The sequence below is a fragment of the Symphalangus syndactylus genome, chromosome 18, assembly GCF_028878055.3.
Source record: "Symphalangus syndactylus isolate Jambi chromosome 18, NHGRI_mSymSyn1-v2.1_pri, whole genome shotgun sequence".
Classification (NCBI taxonomy): Eukaryota; Metazoa; Chordata; class Mammalia; order Primates; family Hylobatidae; genus Symphalangus; species Symphalangus syndactylus.
The window spans coordinates 21226808-21247400 of record NC_072440.2 but is presented as its reverse complement, the minus strand read 5'-3'; the positions used below and the strand labels follow the sequence as shown (position 1 = coordinate 21247400).

Here is a 20593-nt window from a genome sequence, read left to right as displayed (position 1 = left end):
GAGAGCTCCTCGTGAGGAATAGTGAGGAGGGACTTGAGGCCCATTTGTCAGGATAACTGCAGAACGGTATCCATGGGCACGAGGTTTGAAGGATGCCCAAAGCCCCTCTGCCTGCTCCATTTCACCCCCAGCCAGGGCCCCTCCAGACTGTGCCCACCACCTCCCCTGTATGGCCCCAAGGAGCCTCTAATTACAGACCCCATCCCATTTGTCTCCCAGGCTGAGTGGTACCTTCACACTCACAGGGCAAAGGGTCCTGGGCTTCTCAGGCCTATGTGGAGAGGGGAGGCTCCTGGGGGAGTCTAGGGTGGGGGCTGGGAGAGGAGCTGCAGAGGGGTGGGGAACGCTTCACTGAGGTGTCCCAGGGGCCAACTCTGCCACCAACTTGAAGATGGGCACACCCCTCCCCTAGGCCTGAATCTCCCCATCAGTAAAATGGGGTCAGCTCCCCATAGCACACGCACCCCCTGCTGTGGCCCAGCTAAAGAACCCTCCCGTCCGGGTGCAGTGGCTCACCCCTGTAATCCCAGCACTTTGGGAGGCCGAGGAGGGCAGATCACAAGGTCAGGAGTTCAAGAACAGCCTGACCAACATGGTGAAACCTCGTCTCTACTAAAAATACAAAAATTAGCCAGACGTGGTGGCACGCGCCTGTAGTCCCGGCTACTCGGGAGGCTGAGGCGGAAGAATCACTTGAATCTGGGAGGCGGAGGTTGCAGTGAGCCGAGATTGCACCACTGCACTCCAGCCTGAGAGACACAGTGAGACTCCGTCTCAAAAAAAAAAAAAAAAAAGAAAAGAAAAGAAAAGAAAAGAAAAAAGTAGTAGCAGGGCGTGGTGGCGCATGCCTGTAGTCCCAACTACTTGGGAGGCTGAGGCAGAAGAATCGCTTGAACCCGGGAGGCGGAGGTTGCAGTGAGCCGCAATCGCGCCATTGCACTCCAGCCTGGGTGACAAGCAAAACTCAGTCTTTAAAACAAAACAAAACAAAACAAAAAGAACCCTCCCATCCCCTGCAGCCCAGGTCGCTGGCACATGAGCTTCTCCCAGGACAGGCAAAACAGGAAAAGGCTGAGCAAGCCCCACCATCCCCATGGGTGGCCCCCGATACACAGAGGGGCAAACAGAGGCCCCCAGATGGACAGTGGCCTAGTCAAGGTCATGTGGAGCCAGTGAGGGGCTGAGCTGGGATTCGATCCCACGACCCTGACTTAGGCCACCCTTCCTACTGCTGTGACCAGGGACTGCTGCCCTTCCCCTCGCTCCGATCTGCGGATTTTCTGGGGAGAGGGAGCTTAAAGAGACCCAGACCCTGCTCCCCTCCCCCAAACCCCACAGCTCTGGGGAGTGTCAGTGAGAGAGGAGGGGCCGGCAGCCCTGGGGGCCATCAGGACACAGAGGAGTCAGGAGTAGCTCCGGGTTGAGAGGCTCTGCCACCATTGCTGTGTGACCCTGGGCAAACCCTGGTGGTGTCCGGACTCGGTTTCTCCATCTCCCAGGAGAGGTAATGGGGAGAAGGCCAATGTAGGGGCAGACAGGAGCTGCTGGGCCGAGCTTGGTGGGGGCTTCTCCTCCATCCCAGTCCCAGGGAGCTCCTCCGCCCAACTGTACCTCCCATGCCCCAGCTCCCCTCTGCCCTGCTGGGGGCCCCCCACTGGGCCTGCCCAGGCCTAGACCAAAGCTCCCAGCTGACAGGTCACCATGACAACACTGACTTCTCCCTCCACAGCTCCTGCTGGGGTCGGGAACACCAAGGACCCCCTTTCCTGGTAGCCCCTAAGGACCTCTTGACCTGCCAATGTCTCTCTGGGGCACCTCACCCTCCCCTGCCTGCCAAGGCCAGACGTCCCAGCTGTTGGCACCAGGGCTGGTCAGGGACTGGCCAGCAGCCATAGGGAGGAGTGGCTGAGCTGTTGCAGGAAAGGAAAGGGGAGGCCTAGGCTGGCAGACATGTACCCACCTCCCTTCAGGTGGCCAATGAGCGTCCTGGAGGGGCTGGCACTGGGTGCACTGTAGGACAAAGCATCTGTGGCTGTTTCTACCCAGGGGCCTGGAACCAATCCTTGCTTCTCTCTGAGCCTCAGTATTCTCATCTGAGAAGTGGGGTGATGGTTCTCCCAGGGTGGTGGAGGATTAAGTGAAATCATGAATATGAAGCCCAGCGCAGAGCCTGGCACTCAGCTTCCCTCCTGCAGCAGTACCCTGAGAACACTGCTCTCACCCCAGCCACCAAGCAACTGCACCAGCCATCTGAGCAGCCCTCATGCATGCGCATGCGCGTGTGCCTGTGTGTGTGCCTGAGCATGCATGCGCAGGCTGAGAGGGGGCTGCGAGCAGGTGCGACAAAGGGTGCAAAGGGAGGGGCAGGGGCCACACCCCAGCACTCCCCCCCACCGGTTTCCCACCCTGTGTGTCCCAACAGACAACAGTGGTCTTAGAATCAGGCGAAACCCATCCATTCAAATCCAGCCCGTTTCCAGCCAGGCACTTCCACTTGCTGAGCCTCAGTTTCCCCTTCTGTAAATGAGAATCATCTATGTCCAAAGTCTTCCAGGTTCACAACAGGGACCCCGTGTTGGGCCGTGGGGCCAGGATTGGTCAAGACCTTTGGGAGTGGGGGGCCAAGACCAGAGCAAGCCAGAGTGTGAGCCCACCCCTCCTCCCCATGCTACACCCCACCCACCACCACGTGAGCGCCCGTGTGCGCGCCTGCAGGAGCGCGCGTGTGTGACTCAAGGTCTATTCATAGCCGAGCTCCACCAGCTGCAGCGTCACAAGCAGAGGGGCCTCAGCCCATATTATTATTTCAATTACCATCTGAATTAAAAGTTTGAGCAGCGATCAGCCCACGTAGCGAGGGGAAGAGGGAACAGGAGAAAAATAAAGATGAAAAGGAGAAGAAGGGCTGTGCCTGGCGATCCCCCACACCCCAAGGAGGGCTGAGTCCAAAGAGGAGGCTTAAAGGTTACGCCAACCCCCAGGATTTGTGCCTGCCCCTTGCCCAGGACCCAGAGTCCTCCCATCGTTGGGAGGAGCGCTTTTTGACAGCAGCCCTACCACAGCTACTCTGTGGAAATAGATCGTTCAGCCCAGGTTCACACGGATGGGTGGACATCACTTGGAGAGGGTGAGGGACTGACTTAAGGTCACACAGACAGCCACCCAAGGAAGCTGTCTCCAAGACCCTCTCCTGCCAGCCAGGTCCCACTGACCTCACTGGGCTCTGTAACACGTGTGCCATTTCCCTTCCGCTCCCCTCTCCCTGTGCCCTGAGCCGATAACTTTCCTCCTGCAGCCCTAGCTTGAAGCCAGCCCTCTCTCAGCCCTCTGTATCCCCGACCTCACACCTCATGCCACCACCGTCAGCCCAAAGGCCCCTCCTCACTCACTGGCACAGGGGACAGAGCCCTGGGCCAGGAGACAGGCAGCCTGGCCCTAATCTAACTCTCTGGGCACCTTCGGGCAGGTCATTCCTTGTCTCTGAGCCTCAGTCTTCCCATCTATGAAATGAGTTCTCCCCTAAGATGCATGGTGGTATCTGTCTTCCGAATGGAGCCCCCAGAGGAGCCAGAGGATCCCTGAGGGGGTGTCACGCTGTGGGGGCGTCATGCTTTTGGGGCGTCTAGACCATCTCCTGCCAAGCCCCAGCCCAGGGGAGGAACGTTTTCCACTCTTTCCCCAGGGAAGCCCCAGAGACAGCCCCCGAGAATCAGACTAGTTTGAACTCACACCCAGGCTCCTCTGCTGTCTTGCTGTGTGACCTTGGACAAATCACATAGATTCTCTGAGCTGTGGCTCTTCCATCTGTAATACGGGAACATCAAATCAACATTGCCATGGAGAATTAAATGGGAATTTGCAAAAGCTCCTAGCCCAGTGCCTGGCGAGCAAATGTGTTTCCTCGCTGGGAAGCGGGGAAGCGATGGGCACTGCTTCCCAGCTCCTCTTTGGGAAACACCAAAGACTCCTAGGATTTTGGAAGTGGGGATGTTATTCGGCCTCACCCGTAAGGCGAGAGTCACCTGGCAGGTGCTCATCTGGCTCTGCTTGAATACCTCTAGGATTGAGGAGCTCACTATCTCACAAAACATCCACAGCTGCTCCCTATCTTGCTCCACCTCCAGCTCTGGGAATTTTCTAGAATGGAGCATAAGCTTCCAGCTTAACCCCAAATCCAACCTGTCCTTGCCTGGGACTGCCTGAAACTGGCTTTAAAATGAGACTGAAAGGAGTTCTTCAAAGAGACCAATAGAGGGAGGGGATTAGTGCCCAAGGACAGTAGGGGTGAGGGGATCTGGAGAGAAGGGAGGGAGAAAGGAGGTGGCTGAATTCAGAGCTGGGCCCTCAAAGCTCCTGGGTCCTGTCTGGGCTTGCCACAGTGTTACACAGGGACATCTGTCTGTCTGCTTCCAGGTAGGGCTGGGAGCCAGGAGCTCTGGATTCAGACCCTGGCCCTGCTTCCTCCACCCCCAAACCATCACTGTGACCCTCGTGGGTCCACTTCCCCCTTACGCCTCAGTTTCCACTTTTGTAAAATGATGGCCCTGGCTCTGCTTCCTCCACCCCTAAACCATCACTGTGACCCTGATGGGTCTACTTCCCCCTCAGGCCTCAGTTTCCACTTTTGTAAAACGAAGGCATCAGACCAGTGATTTAAGCTCCAAACCTTCTGTCTGAATCCAGGCACCCTCCCACTCTACCCTGTCCACCCCCTGCCCAGCATGCTGGATCCACGGGCCCCTGAGTGTCTATAGTTTCAGAGTCAGAGGCCCTATCTCTACCCCTGTCTCCTGCCTTCATAGCTGTTGCCTTTGAGGAGTCTGTCATCCCCATTTTACAGGTGGGGAGATGGAGGCATGAGGCATTGAAGCCAATTGCTCAAGGTCACAGAGGGTGATTTGAAATCCAGGGCTCCCTCCTCTGGGCCCAGGAGAGCCACAGAACTTAAGGGCACCTTCTTTCAGGAGAATCACCAAGATCTTAAGTGGCCAGCCGTTCTCTATACAGATGTGGACTCCGCATGAGGCAAGGGGCTGCCCAAGGTCACAGAGCAAGGCACTGACAGACCAGGGTCCTGAACCAAGCCTCCCTGCCCCCAGGCTCTACCCAGACAGGGGGCTGGCAACATGACCTGACTTTCTGCCCTGGTCCTGGGATCTCCCCAAGACTGGAACCCACGTCCTGCCTCTAGCCGCTGCCCCCAGAAGCCCCCCAGCATCTAGGACTGAGATGGGAAGAGTGAGCAGGAAGACAGGAAAGAAAGTTGAGGGCTGGCCACTTGCCCCTGGCCCTCTGGCCCTCCCCTCCTGCTCTCCTCGTGCAGGGGGAGCGGCGGCGGTGGTGATGTAATGCACTCGGCTTTCGTCCCGGTGCCAATCTCAGAAGAGAGACGACAGATTGCGTGAGCCAAATTTGGCATCCTAGGGGGAGAGGCATGAAAAGTGGAGATGTGGAGGAGCAGAGAGGAGCCTGGGGTGGTGCAAGAGGAGCCCCCTGCCCTACAGCCCTGAAGCGCCTCCCCTCCCTCTCCTCAGGGCCCCCATCTCCTCCCCAGGTAGCCTGGCCCTGGGGGCCTCCCCTCCTCACTCTTAGGGGCCAGCCTGGCTGCTCCCTGGACCCCTTGAGCCCGGCGCTGCCAGGCCTACCCGCCACCCCCACCCCACACTGCTCTAGCTCTGTTTCCCACCGCCGCTAGTTTCCTGGTTACCATGTTGCTGGTTGTCATGTCGCTTACATGTCCTCGTGACTCAGTGGTCCCCGCAGAGGGGCCCCCTCCTCCTCACACCCCCCTTAGCACGCGCCCCCGCCTCCCCCAGATCCACATTAAGAACCAGCCCGCCCTGTAAGCCTACACTGTTCCTCCTCCCCTTCCTTCTCATCCTAAGCTAAGCTATCTTCTCACAGCATCTCCCAGAGCTACTTCATTCTGTCTTTCGCAAATGTCTATGAACCTACTATGCTCCAGGCTGGCGCACGCAGCTTTCACAGACCTGACACAGTCTGGAAACTGCTCAACACCCTGATGAAGTCAGTATCATCATCCCTATTCTCCAGTTGAAGAAACTGAGGTTCAGAGAGGTCAAGCCACCCACCCAAGGTCACCCAGCAGAAACTCAACCGGCTTTGCCTGGTCACAGCCACTCCACAGGATTTTCTGAGAGAAGAGCTTTCTTTTCAAGGATAACCCAAAGGGCCATGAGGAATAGTACCCCAGATTCCCCCTCTAATCCTGGACACTCCTCCTTGGTCAGCTATTTCCGCCATATTCCCACTGCCCCATGCCCACCTCCACCCACTAGCTGTTCATCTCTCTTAAGGTAAAGTGAGTCTTTACTCCCATCTCCCCAGCGCTTTCCCCAGCCTGTGAACAGCCCTCTGCTCGCTGAGCCCAGGGCCCGCCTTGGAGGTCACTGGGGCAGGGAGTGACGTCCCCATGACACAGACGTGGAAGCTGACGGTTGGGAGGAGAGTGATCAGCCCAGGGGGCTACTCTCCCAGCCAGCTGAGCTAATTTCTGGGAGGCTGAATGGAGGACATATGAAACCCACTGCCCAGTGTGGAAAACCCCAGAAAGAGTCCCTCCTCCCAATGAGAATGGAGTGGAATGTTCTAGGCTCAGCCCTTCCAACTCGCTGGGATATGGGTCAGCTCAGTGGCCAACAGTCTCTGTTCCCACCATGCTGCACCCATCTCTTACCCCAGCTGCCCTGGTCCACCTTTTGCTCCCCTCATCACAGGCCAAGCCAGGGCCACAGCAAGGCTCTTAGGCCCCTAAAGTCCTGCTAACTGCTCCCAAAAGGCCTGAAGCCATGGAGGTCATGGGACTGGATGTGGCGGAGAACACACACACACACACACACACACACACACACACACTCGGCTCCAGCCCTTCTCTGGGCCTCCCTCCCTGAGTTCCCCCACTTCCCCCAAACCTGCTGCTGAACATTCTACTGCTCTTGAGGCCCTGCTCTGTCAGCTGGCCAGGCTGCCCTGCCTCTAGCCCTCCGCTCCACCCCACCCAGCTTGCCACCTCCCAACTCCCTGCATCCTGTCCATCCTGAAGGATGGGGGCAGAAGCGTGGGTAGGGGGCAGGGAGGCTGACACTGGTGGGGGGACATTTGGCAGGTTGCAGGGGAAGTTCTCCCTGCGGGAGGCTCATTGAGACCTCTCTTGCCTTGGGGTGCTCCCTACACGCGGAGGAAAAAGCAGCCTCTGCCTCCCTCCCCAGCCTCAGTTTCTATCACTGTGAATGTGCAGCGCCTCCTCTACCAATCCCTGCCCCTGCGCCCTGGGGTCGTGTGGCGCAAAGTAGGTGCTCAAAACAGGAGAAGTGGGATTTCGTTCTTCAGATCACAGGGCCATTTGCAACGAGGATGCAGCTGGGGAGGTAGAAAGGCGGCATCCCCCACCTTGCCACAAGTCACCTGCCTTGAAGCTCCCCGGCATGACAACTGGGGTGGGTGGAGGCAGGGAAAGGTCATGGCCGGGGCAGGAGGTCAAGACCCCTTCCACCCACCTCTTTCCCCCTTTCCAGGCCACAACCCAGACCGCGACGCTCCTAGACGGACAGACGGACGGGGCGTCACGGGACCGCACGCGCGGCGCCGGGCAGCCGGGACCCGGCTCCGGATCAGGTGCGGAGCGGGCGGGGCCGGAGCGGCGGGCCCGGGACACACAGACACTCACGCGGCGGGACAAACTGACGGACAGAGCCCGGGGTGGGCGAGCGCGGCTTACCGCTGGGCGGAGGGTCCGACGAGAGTCCGGGAGGCGGCGAGCGGGCGCTACATCCCACGGCGCGATCCGGCGGGCGGCGTCCCGGGCGCGGAGAGGGGAGTCCCGGCGCCTCTTGCCCGCGAACTCGGCCGGCCGGCCCGCGCTCCCCTCCCCGGCTGCCGCTCGGTCTGCGCGTGGGTCTTGGGGTCTCCGCGCGTCCCGGCCGTCCCGCGCCGCTCCCCGCGGGCCGCCCAACTTTCAGCGCTGCCCCGCGCCGCGCCCTCGGCGCCGCCTCGGCGTCAGCATCGTCGGGCCCGGCCGGGCTCAGAGCGCGGGGGTCCGGGGGCCCGGGGCGCCCCGCCGCCCGCGCCCCCCACCCCCGCTGCAGGCGCCCTCCCCGCCGCCGTCCCCCGCTGCGCCCGGCTCCCTCGCTGTCACCCGCTCCTGCTCGCGCGCTCTGCCCCCGGCCCTGCGCTCCGCTCCTGGCCCCGCGACCCCTCGGCCTCCCGGCCTGGGGTCGCCCTCCCCGCCCCCGCCGGCCGGGCTCTGCCGCCACCTCCCCGACCGCTCTCGCGTCCCTCTCCCGCCGCCGGGGTCTCCGCCGCGCTCGCGTCCCCGTCCCTCTCCCGGCCTCCCTGCCTCCTGCGGCCCCGCTCGCCCTCTGCCCGCGGGGTCTCCGTCTCCGTCGCGGTCCCCCGCCGGCCTCCCCCCGCCTCCCTCTGCCCGCGCTGCCTCTCTCCCCTGCGCGTCTCTGTCCGTCTCCCTCGCGGCCTCTGTCCTTCTCCGTTTCTCCCCCTCCCACTCTCCGTGCGGCCCCCTCTGTCTCGGACCCCGGCCCCCGCCTCGGCCGCGTCCCCGGCTCGCCCGGGAGCCCGAGCTCCCGCCGCCCGCGGCGCGCCGAGAACTCCCAACTCGCGGCACGCCGCCCCGCTTTGCGAGACTTTCGCCCCTCCTCACACGTGACCCGCGCCCCACTGCGGAGGCCGCGCGCCCCCCAGCCCCGGAGGCCCGGCTGCCTGCGGGACCCCGCCCTGCCCGCGCCTCGGCCTAACCTGGCCTCAAGCCCCCTCCGGCGGGGCCCGCGGCGCGGAGCAGGGGCTGGGGCGGGGGGCTGCTGGCCCCGCTCCTGCCCTGGATCCTGCCCGGGTTTTCCTCCTCGCCCCAGGAGCGCTCCTCCCAGAACCCGTTCCTGGATCCGCTCCCGGGTTTTGTGCCCCCCCCAGGGGGCAGGTGGAGAGGGTTCCTCCGAGCCGGGAAGGGGGTGGGTGGGAGCTGGTCCCTCTGGGGTCCCACGGAGTCCGGCCCCTCTCCTTGGCGGTCCTCGTACTCTTCCAAAGTACCGCCGGTTAAGGACCCGAAGCACCTCACTCCGGGAGTCCGAGGGGGCCCTATTGGAGGGACCCTCACCATCACTCAGTCACCATTGCCCCATTTGACAGGTGGCGAGACTGGGTACCAGAGAGGGTTAGAAACCGGCCAAGGCCACCCAGAGATGACAAAGCCAGGCCAAACCTCTCTTGTTCTCTGTCGTTCTCCATTACCCCAAGCTGTCAGGCCTGGGCCCCACACTCTGGGGTGTCAGGGAACCCCCAGCACCCACAGCACCTGTCTAGCCAGCTACTTCCTGACCATCCTGCCACGTCACTCTAGCCCTCCAAGGAGACAGGAGGGAAAGCGCTCCTTCTTCCAGGGTGGTAGGATGAGAGAACACCTGCAGTTAGCCAGCAGAACTTCCCTGGGAGTCTGGCCATCACCGACTAGCCCCATTACAGAGAGGGAGAGACTGAGGCACCCCAAAGCCAGGTGGAGAACTGATGAAATCTGAAATCCCCTCTGGCTCTCCTGAGCCTCGAGGATGTCAGCATAAGAACAGCAACACACAAATCACCACAACTGTTTCCCTTCCTCGTGGGCTCTCCCTACTCAAAAGGATCCAGTCCCAACTCCTCAGTGTGGTATAGTCAGGCCCCACCTTATCCAGCATCCCACATCCCATAAATCCACAGACACACCCTGATTCCACAGATTCCAGAACACGCCACAGGTCTCCACACCTCTCTGCCTGCACGCACTGTTCCTCCTCACTAAAATGCCCTTCCACCTTTTTTGCCCAGAGAATTCCTGCTGCTCCCCAAGCCCAGCCTCAGTGCCACTTCCTTGAGAAGGCCTTCTGATGACCCCAGCAGAAGTCATTTATCACCCACTCATTCATTCAACCAGCACTAGGCACTCACCATGTACCAGCCCCTCAGCTGGGCACAAGTATGGTTCTTGCTTAGTGGGATGAGGATTCAGGCTTACCTAGGCCCAAAAGCACCTAGGAGCTACTTGACCTTGAACAAGTTTTTATTTAATCTGTCTGTAAATTGAGGACCCTACCGTCCTCCATTCCCAAGGGGTAGATTAAGTGAGGTGGATGCACAAGAAATACACAGATCATGGTAGGCACTCAATAAATGTGGCCATCCTTTCTCACAGCTCTCTCCGACTGTGCAGACCTCCAGAACGCACGTCCTGTTCCACGCCTCTCCCTGGTTACCCTGCTGTGTCCTCACAGGCAGACAGCCAGGACTGATGTTCCATCACATGAATGCTCAGTGCGTGGATGCAGGGCAGACTCAAGCAGCCTGAGTGCCCTGTGGGCAAGAGATGTGTGCCTGGTCTTTTTCACCTTTTCCATCTATTGAAAGTGGGAGGATGCGGGTGAGACAAATGACCTGCCTGGCCACAGGCCTGACCTGGTAGCCATCCTGGGAGTGTGGGGTGCAGGGAGAGGAGGAAGGGGCAGGAAGGAGGGGAAAATGGAGACAGGGATGTCTGTAGATCCAAAGCATCTACTGTCACAGAATCAGTCTCCTGATGCCAAGTCCCTGGGCACCAACTTGAAGATGGGATGGGGGCTCTGGGGCAAGGAGGGTTACCTTGCCGGGCCTGGGCCGCACCCTGGGGCAGCTGTTCATCCTGCAAGGAGACTGGACTGGGAGGAAGTAGGGAGAGGCAAGCAGAGGAGCTCCAGGCAGGGAGAGGTTTGGAGGCCCCAGGAAAGAGCCCTTTCTCTCCTCTCCAGCCCTGTGTGACCCTGGGCAGCTCAACTGTCCTCTCTGGGCCTTTGTTTCCTCATATGTAAAGTGAGAAATATAATACCCACTTTGAGCATCGGGGTGTGTGTGTGTGTGTGTGTTTGTTGTTGTTGTTGTTGTTGTTTTTAGATAGGGTCTGGCTCTGTTGCCCAGGCTGGAGTGCAGTGGCGCCATCTCGGCTCACTGCAAACTCTGCCTCCTGCGCTTAAGCCATCCTCCCACCTCAGCCTCCCGAGTAGCACATGACTACAGGCATGTGCCACCATGCCAGGCTAATTTTTGTATTTTTTGTAGAGACGGGGTTTTGTCATGTTGTCCAGGCTGGTCTCAAACTCTTGAGCTCAAGCGATCCACCTGCCTTGGCCTCCCAAAATGCTAGGATTACAGGTGTGAACCACCGCACGTGGTCGAGCAGCTGTTTTGAGGATAATCAAAGACTAAAGGAAGATTTCACGTTGTTCACCTTATGTGTGAGTAGCTTCTAGCCCCGTGTGAGGTGGGGGCGGAGATGGAAATGGGTGTGCAGAGGCCTGGGGGCAGTGTGAGGGAGTTGAGGAAAGGCTTGGGTGTCAGAACCTGTGTGACCCTGGACAAGATGCGTGTCCTCTCTGGATCTCAGAGGCCTCGTCTGTAGTGGGACAGTGTGGACTGGGTCTCCCAAGGGTAAGTGGGCTTTGTCATGACCCACCACAGATGCGCCCCCCCAGATGGAATGAGGACAACCCGCTTCCCCTGAGCTCGTACCCCTAGCTCAGCACTATCCAGACCTTCACAGGGATTGTCTCCTTTGATTCTTGCAAGAATTCTCCAGGCACCTGTTACCAATGGGGAAACTGAGGCACAGGCAGTAATGCCATGAGTGGCAGGGCCGGGGTGGCCAGGAACAATGGTCTGGAGGAAGGAGGTTCACTCTGAAGTTTGGAGGAGAATGCTGGTAAAACCTCTGTCCACCATACACTTTGGTAAAACGTCCTGGCCATCTCCATTCTCCATTCTCTCCTTTGATCCTCACAAGATCTCCGTGGGGTACGGGCTATGCCTGTCTTTACCTCACAGGTGAAGACTCTGACCTGACACATAGAGAGGGGAAGTGGCTTGTCTGGGGTCAGGCAGTAAGCAACTGTCTGGGCCAGGATTTGAACCAGGCTCAACTTCCACTTTCTGGGGAAAGGTCATTCCAGGCTAGCAGAGGACTCACTAACCGATTTACTCTGGGGTCCTGTTCACACCTCCTGGGTCCTACAGGGGCCCTGAGAGCCTGTGTAGATGGCTGAGAGGAGTGGAAGGGAGGGCAACTTGGGCCAGGCAGGTGGACAGCTGGGGAGGAGAGGGAAAAGGCCACTTCAAAATGCTAGAGTCACAGAGTCCAGAGGTTTTTGTCCTAGAGAGTGTCTTAAAGTTCAGCCAGGGCCGGGCGCGGTGGCTCACGCCTGTAATCCCAGCACTTTGGGAGGCCGAGGCGGGCAGATCACTTGAGGTCAGGTGTTCGAGGCCAGCCTGGCTAACATGGTGAAACCCCGACTCTACTAAAAATACAAAAATTAGCCAGGCATTGTGGTTCGCACCTGTACTCCCAGCTACTCGGGAGGCTGAGGCAGGAGAATCACTTGAACCCGGAAGGCGGAGGTTGCAGTGAGCTGAGATCGCACCACTGCACTACAGCCTGGGCTACAGAGCAAGACTCCATCTCAAAAAAAAAAAAAAAGTCCAGCCAGCCCATTCTGCAGATGAGGCAAACTGAGGTAGCCCAGATACTTAGATTAGAAATCAGATCAGGACACAGCTGGCCTGCCTCGGAGCTCTAAAGTCCCAGGAGCTCCCAGGGGGTGAGGTCCAGAGGTGATTAAAGGGACACTGCGGGGCCAGAGGCCCAGAACCCATCCCAGCAGGCTGTGCCCTGGGAACAGAGGACTGTAGGGGTCTCTCCTGCCCTCCACCTCCACCCTGGCCCACCCCCCAGCACTCAGTAGTCACCAGGGTGGAATATTTTAGCACCTATAGAAAAACCGCCACAGACGGCCGTGGCAGCTGTTGCTAAGGAGACGCTCCCAAAATAGCCCCCCTCCGCCAACCTTTCCCGCTGCTGCTCCTGCTGTGGGGAGGGGAGGAGACCAGGCAGGGAGGGGGTGGCACATGAGTGTTCGTCCTAGGCTCACCCACCCACCCTGGCCCCTGGTGCCCACCCTGGCCCAAGACCTGGGCAGCCACAGGTCTGTGGAAGGGCAGGAGCTGTCCCATGCATGCCTGTGATCTCAGTCACAGTCCTCAGCTAGGGAAGAAGGTCACTCAGGTGATAGGAGAGGGGGGAGCAGAACCCCCACACCCAAGACCCCCCAGCACACTCCCACAGATACACAATTACAGGTTATCACAGTTCTCCACATCCACTGTACACACCACGAATACAGTCCCACGCATGCCCACCGAGGGGTACACACACATCAGCAAAGATGCATTAGATGCACGGGTAAACATATGCCACAACTACACAACATCCACCTGCACACACACACCATGGAGCCGCAAAGACATGCTTTTATATCCGCATATTCACACACCCATCCCAAATACACATGTACACCAATATATGCATGCCAGGCACACGGACACACACACACACACCAATGTACATATACCCTCACAGCACATGGACACACATATTCACAGATACACACAACTGTCCAAACACATGCCCAGCCTGTGGCATCTAAAGGGCAATCAGTGGTGTTACCCAGTAGGCTCTGTCTGGGGTGCTGTGTCTTAGGGTTTCCAGAAATCCTCACTTAGTGGGGAACTTCTACAATCCAACCACAGGGCAGAGGGTAAGGAGGAGGTGGCAGGCAGGTGGATGCAGGGTTGTGTCTCTGTGAACCCCTTTAAGTCTGGGGACCAGATGATGACTGGTGCTCAGGAGAGCTGCCCTGGACCCACTTCTCAAAGGGGAAAGTGGAGTAGACTCTCACCTGCAGACTTGAAACTTCTGGGCACAGAGATTTCTGAGCCCCAGGGGCTGGGACAATAAAGAGGACAAGATGGCAATTGGGTGGCAACTGTGATGGTCTGTGGCATGCGCAAGGCACTTTCCAGTTGGTGAGCCGCTTTTACCCTCCATTATTTCACACACTTGGTAACAGCCACTCTGAGATACTGGTGGAGGTGTCCCCATGTCTGAGTCTCAAAGAGGAGAGAGAACTCCACGACCACACAGTAAGTTACTAGCAGAGCTGGACCCAGAACCCAAGGGGGTGCCAGCACCCAGCCCCAGTGCCTTGCACTTGGCTGCACTGCACGAGCTTGGAAGGAGGCCACCGGGTGCAGGGCCTAGCTCTGCCCCTGATGAGCCCCGAGTTACTGGGGGGCAACCAGGCCCTCCATCTTCCCACCTGGAAAGCTGAGAATGAATCCCCAGGGGTGTTTTCAAGCAGCGGCCTGTGGCCACCGTCAGGGCTGGGGAGTGGTGTTTGCCGGAAGTCCTCGGAATGCCAGCGCAAGGACGAAGCACCGGTGGCCCAGCCGCTCCCCTCCTCGTTTGGCCAGCCGCGCTCTCTCTCCAGCCTCGCTCTGTGACTCCTGAATCCGGACTCCGGGTCTTCGTTCGCGCCTCGTCACTCTGGAGACGCTGCGAGCGGCTTGCGGTTGCCGTAGGAACCTCGCCAGGGCCTCGGCGCGGCGCACGACTCCGCGCGCTGAGAGCCGCGTTTCGGTCACCGAGAGACACCTGTCTCCAGCGGCGAGGGGTGGGGGCGTCGCGGCCCGGGTTATTATGCTTTTCTTTTTAATTGAGGTGTAACTTACAAATAGTACAGCGAACATCTTAAAAGTACAGCTCTGCGGGGCGCGGTGGCGCGCGCCTATAATCCAGCACTTTGGGAGGCCGAGGCGGGAGGGTCCCTTGAGCCCAGGAGTTCGAGACCAGCCTGGGCAACATAGCGAGACTCTGTCTTTTAGAAAAAATAACAGTGTAATGGCGTGCACCTGTAGTCCCAGCTACTCGGGAGGCCGTGCCGGGAGGATGGCTTGAGCCCAGGAGTTCGAGGCTGCAGTGAGCTGTCATTCCTGTCACTGCACTCCTACTCCAGCCTGAGCAACAAAGCGAGACCCTGTTTCTTAAGAAGAAAAATAAAAGGTACAGCTCGATTAATTTTTCAGACATACTCATAAAACTCGTGTTACCACCACTGTGATCAAGACACAGAAGACTTCCAGGCCCTAGAAGTCTCACGTTTTCAGGAATAAACCGGTGAGGGAGAGGTCACCATCTGAAACCCTGGAGTTGTCTGTTTTTGCCCCTCTCTGCTCTGGCAGACCCTCTTTGGGCCTCAGTTGCCTGTGAAGGGAAGCAAGGAGCTGAGGTGACGTGCATTACGTGGTTTATATCTTGCAAATCGCTTTAGATATTTAGCTAACTTTAACCCAGATAACTATTGTATGAGGTCAGTACTTGGTTTATACCCAGGTTAACGATGTGAACACCATAACTTGGAGAGATTAGCTAGTCTAAATTCAGATAGCTCTTAGGTGGTGGAGTTTGAGGGCCTAACTCATCTGTCTAACCTTGACGCTCATCTTTTCCTTCTTCCCTTCCTTGGCCTCTACAGGCCGGGCGTGGTGGCTCACGCCTGTAATCCCAGCACTTTGGGAGGCCGAGGCGGGTGGATCACCTGATGTAAGGAGTTAAGAGACCCGCCTCACCAACATGGCGAAACCCTGTCTCTACTAAAAATCCAAAAATTAGCCGGGCGTGGTGGCAGGCGCCTGTAATCCCAGCTACTCCGGAGGCTGAGGCAGGAGAATCGCTTGAACCCGGAAGGTGGAGGTTGCAGTGAACTGAGATCGCACCACTGCACTCCAGCCTGGGTGACAGAGTGAGACTCCGTCTGAAAATAATAATAATAATAATAATAATAATAATAATAATAATAATAATAAAGAATGGTACAAGTAAGAGGCACTGGGCAGGCCGGGGCGGGGGAGCGGGGGCAGGCCACGTCTTATCTCCGCGCCTTTGTGCAATTAGTAACTTCCACTGGGGACTCTCTTCTCTTCCCCAAGGTTTTGTCTCCGAGGCCAGCTCCTACTCACCCTCCAAAGCCCACTAGAGCATCATTTCCCCTAAAGCCTTCCTTAAGGGCAATCCTCCCAGGAACTCCCTCCAACCGACAGTGATTGCCGTTTTTCCTCTGTGCGGTCCAGTCCGTGCACAGGCACCCACCTCCCACAGCACCGGAAAGGCTCCTGGAGGCTGCACCTAAGTTCAATCCGCAAGGCGCCTGGTGCCCAGCTAGTCTTCAGTAAATATGCTTGTAACTAAAACGGGAAGAGAGGTTTTGACCCTTGGTGTTTATAACCTTGGTGTCTCAGTAAAATGCGGCCCGCGCTGCCCCTGCCTCCTGTCACTCAAAAGATATTGAGCTGGGGAAAGAGCTTCCCGAACACCTGGGGTGGAACCGCAGGGAGAGGAAGGCTGGGCCCACCCCGCGGTCGGTTAGGAAATGGACTCGTCCGCGCCTCCGGGCGGGCGGGACCTCAGGGGCTGCCTGGGAAGAGGTCATTCCTTCCACGGGAGAGCGTCCACTCGCCTAGGCCAGAGGAAGACTTGGCGGCCTAGAGGAAGCTCTAGGGAGCCCCGGAAGCCCGAGACATAGCTTTCCTTCCAGGCCCCTGCCCGGTGAGAGACAGCCAATTAAGTGGAGTGATTTTCACTTTACACCCCTCTTTCCTTCCACACAGAATTGGAGGCAGTTTGCAGGATATTCCAAACAGTGGTGAAATATAAGAAAGCGCTAGGACCAGAAAAAGAGAGCGAGCGAGAGAGATTATATATACCTATTTTTAAAAAATAATTGAGCAAGTCCCCCATTCTCTCTTCCATAAATCTGACTTTGAACGTAGAATTTGCTTTGTTAGTGAGAAGAAAACGGTCCTTGCCCTTTGAGCTAAAGGAAAATTTCCCTCTTTGCTTTCGCCTGCAGCAGGCACATTTTTGAGTGTTGGGAAATTGAGGCTCAGAGACGTGAGGGACTTGCCAGGATCCACCCAGCAGCAGGGACAGATCGTGAATGACCGTGCAGGTGGCCAGAGTGCTGCCAGGGGCTAGAGCCAAATGTTTTCCGTGAGTAAAGGGTTTCCCCTTTTCTCCATGGGGAGCTTTGAAAGTCTCCACCTGGGAGCCTAGTGGGCACAAAAGAGGTGGGGCTAATTACTGAGGACAGAGCCTTAGGACTTTGGGGAGAGGAGAGCCATGTGACCTTGGGGAGCAAGAGACAAATTTGAGCCTCGATTTCCTCGTCTGTAAAATAAGGACATAGTATCCATTTCGTAGGGACATTAGGAAAACTGGATGCAAAGAGCAATGACTAAGCATCTGCAATACTTCATTTCTTTTTGAGACAGGGTCTCACTGTCACCCACGCCCAGGTTCGAGTAGAGTGGCGCAATCTCAGTTCACTGCAACCTTGACCTCCCAGGCTCAGGTGATCCTCCCACCTCAGCCTCTCAAGAAGCTGGAACTATAGGCATGTGCTACCACGCCTGGCTAATTTGTGTGTGTGTGTGTGTTTTTGTTTTTTTTGTTTTTTTTTGTTTTTTTTGAGACGGAGTCTCACTCTGTCACCCAGGCTAGAGTACAGTGGCCTGGTGTTCGCTCACTGCAGCCTCTGCCTCCTGGGTCCAAGCGATTCTCCTGCCTCAGCCTCCCAAGTAGCTTGGATTACAGGCACACGCCACTAAGTCCAGCTAATCTTTGTATTTTTAGTAGAGACGGGGTTTCACCATATTGGTCAGGCTGGTCTCGAACTCCCACCTCAGCCTCCCAAAGTGCTGAGATTACAGGCGTGAGCCACTGTGCCTGGCCATAATTTTTGTTTTTTGTTTTTTTTTTTTGTAGCAATAGAGTTTCACCAGGTCTCCCAGGTTTGTCTCAAACTCCTGAGCTCAAGAGATTTGCCCGCCTGGCCTCCCAAAGTGCTGAGGTTACAGGCATGAGCCACTGCGCCTGGCTCTTTTTATTTTTTTCTTTTTGAGACAAGGTCTCACTCTGTCACTTAGTTTGGAATACAGTGATGTGATCATAGCTCACTGCAGCGTTCAACTCCTGGGCTCAAGAGATCCTCCTGCTTCAGTGTCTCAAGTAGCTGGAGCCACAGGTTTCTGTCACCATGCCCGGCTAATCTTTTTTTTTATTTTCTGTTTTTTTAATTTTTTGTAGAGACGAGTCTTGCTGTGTTGCCTTGACTGGTCTTGTACTCCTGGCCTCAAGTGATCCCCCTGCTTCTGCCTCCGAACGTGCTGGGATTACAGGTGTGAGCCACCGTGACTGGCCTACATCTATCTTTATTTTTCCCATTTAGCAGATGAGAAAGCTGAGGCCCAGAGAAGGGACGTGGCAGGCTCAAGGCCACAGTGGCAGGCCTGGGACAAGGTCTAGCCCCTGGAGCTATCCAGCTTGGGTTCCTTCCCCTCCAGCACCATGGTCCCTCCTCTGACTGTCCCTGGCCTTGGCCAGTTTCCCTGTGGTCTTGAGGAAATAAAGGGAAGGGGAGGATCCAGCCTCATTCCAGCCCCACCTCCCCCCAACACACACTAGTGGGGGCTGCTTCCCAGGAGGACAGATGTTTTCGCCAAATGGCACTTGCACGTGCTTTTCTCTGGCTTGGGGAGGAGGTGGGCGCTGAGAAGGAAATGCCAGCTGGTTGGGCAGAGAGAACTGCAGCCACACCTGAGGGATTTAAATAGCCTCCGCCTTCTCTGGGCACCGGCTGAGGGGGAGGCATCTGGGCAGGGTTGGAGGGGAGCAGGGAACAGAAGGGCCATTCGGAACCTGCCGCGGCTCGGGGATGAGCGCCTGGCTCCTCCTCCCAGAGGGACCTGGTCCAGGCACCTCACCTCCCTGGACCTCGAGGTTCATCCCCTGCAAAGCGAGGCGATGGAAAGAACCTGAGTAACAGGCCTGACCCATGCCTGGCACCCAGATGCTCAGTACTTGATGGCTATTATGATCACCACCTCCCTGCCAGGGCAGGAGGGCCTGCTGCTGAGTCTCTGACAAACGAGCGTCCACCTGCTGCTCACCCACCTCTCGTGACGGGGTGCTCATCACCTGCCATGGCAACCCACAGTGTAAGGGAATGATTTCGTGGCAGACCGTGTGTTGGAATCTGGGCTACAGGACTACTTAGTGTCTGTGTGACCTCAAGCAAGTTATTTACCCTCCCTGCCTCGCTTTCCCCATGTGTAAAATGAGAATGAGGCCAGTGCTTCCTCACAGTGTTGTTTAGATGAGTGCCTTTGGAACTTTACAGTTAAACACGATCCCCAGGAGATTCGTGTGCACATCAGAGTCTGATTCACCCCGGAATGCCTGGGGAGGGGCTGAGATTCTGTATTCCCAAGCGGTAGCAATGCTGCTGGTCTTTGGACTGCGTTTGGGGTCTCAAAGGACTGCCTTGGCTGAGCTCGGTGGTTCATGCCTGTAATCCCCGCACTTTGGGATGCTGAGGCAGGCGAATCATCTGAGGTCACGAGTTCGAGACCAGCCTGGCCAACATGGTGAAACCCCATCTCTACTAAAAATACAAAAATTAGCCTGGCGTGGTGGCAGGTGCCTGTAATCCCAGCTACTCGGGAGGCTGAAGCATGAGAATCACCTGAACCCGGGAGGCAGAGATTGCAGTGAGCCGAGATTGTGCCACTGCACCTCAGCCTGGGCCACAGAGCGAGACTCTGTCTCAAAAAAAAAAAAAAAAAAAGACAAAGTAGGGAAAGTAGGGGGCATAGGGGGCCATAGAAGGGTCTTGACCACTGATGTGACAGATTTTTGTCACAGAAAAGGGGCTGGCCATAGTGGCTTATGCCTGTAATCCCAGCACTTTGGAAGGCTGAGGCAGGCAGATGGCTTGAGCACAAGAGTTCGAGACTAGCCTGGGCAACATAGTGAGACCCCCATCTCTATTTAAATACATTTGTCGTGGAAAAGCCTCTCTGGTTATCTGTGGCAGGAGGTGGGAGTGGGAGGAGGTCCGTTATTTAGAGAGAGATGAGGGCGCTGAGTGGGAGGAGGGCTTGTTCAGGTCAAGGAGGGGAGGCCAAGGCCCTCAGCTCACATGCTCCACTCTTTCAGACGCAGAGACTTATGTCCAGAGAGGGTGGTGGACCTGCTCAGACCACACAGCTCTGGGAGGACTCCCTCCCACCAGGGACCCTTCACTCCCCACCCTTCCTGCTGCTCAGCCCTCCTGGGTCTCTCCAGCCCTCCTGGGTCTCTGCTGGCCTGTGTGTCCGTTTAATATGCTGGTAACACCAAGAAGAGGGAGGCACGAACGAGGGCCCTGGATCTCCCTGACCAACTTGACCTCCTTCCTACTCACAACAACCCCATTTTACAGGTGAGAAAATTGAGACCAAGAGAGAGGAAGGCCCACCGACCCAGGCTGCAGCCCAGGTCAGTCTGATTCCACTGCTGAGTGGTGCGCCATTACCATTGTCCACCTGCAGCAAATCCAAATTAACAGACGGAGGTCCCGAGGACTCCGCTTCCGGCTCGCCCCGCCCCACCTCACGCTCCCAGGGAGGGAGCTCCAGCTCCGGGAAGATGAAGACAATAGCAGCAATCGCCCCACAGGGTACTTCCACGTGTTGGCTCCTGCCAAGCGCTGGCACCAGTGTTATGGGGCCTGTGTACAGATGAGGAAACTGAGGCAGAGATTGGGGCTTGGTGGCAGGCCTCCAGTTTCTGCGGAGGGAAGGCAGAGGGCACTTGGGGCATGGGCGGCATGGGTCGTGGCGGGCACCCGGCGCA

At 57.4% G+C, this 20593-nt stretch overlaps 1 protein-coding gene and 1 long non-coding RNA gene across 2 annotated transcripts in view; one reads left to right on the top strand and one right to left on the bottom strand.

Annotated features, from left to right (window-relative positions):
• Window positions 1–8221, bottom strand: part of KCNJ4 (potassium inwardly rectifying channel subfamily J member 4) — a 30034-nt gene extending 21813 nt beyond the window's left edge. The window contains exon 1 of the mRNA XM_055252979.2: window positions 7739–8221. The gene's annotated coding sequence lies outside the window, so the exon portion shown is untranslated. The remainder of the gene's footprint in view (window positions 1–7738) is intronic.
• Window positions 8222–16335: 8114 nt separating this feature from the next.
• On the top strand, window positions 16336–20222 carry LOC129468563 (uncharacterized). Its single transcript, XR_008652699.2, has 3 exons — window positions 16336–16465; window positions 16770–16909; window positions 20181–20222. It is a non-coding gene; the product is annotated as an uncharacterized lncRNA (long non-coding RNA).
• The last annotated feature ends 371 nt before the right edge of the window (window positions 20223–20593 follow it).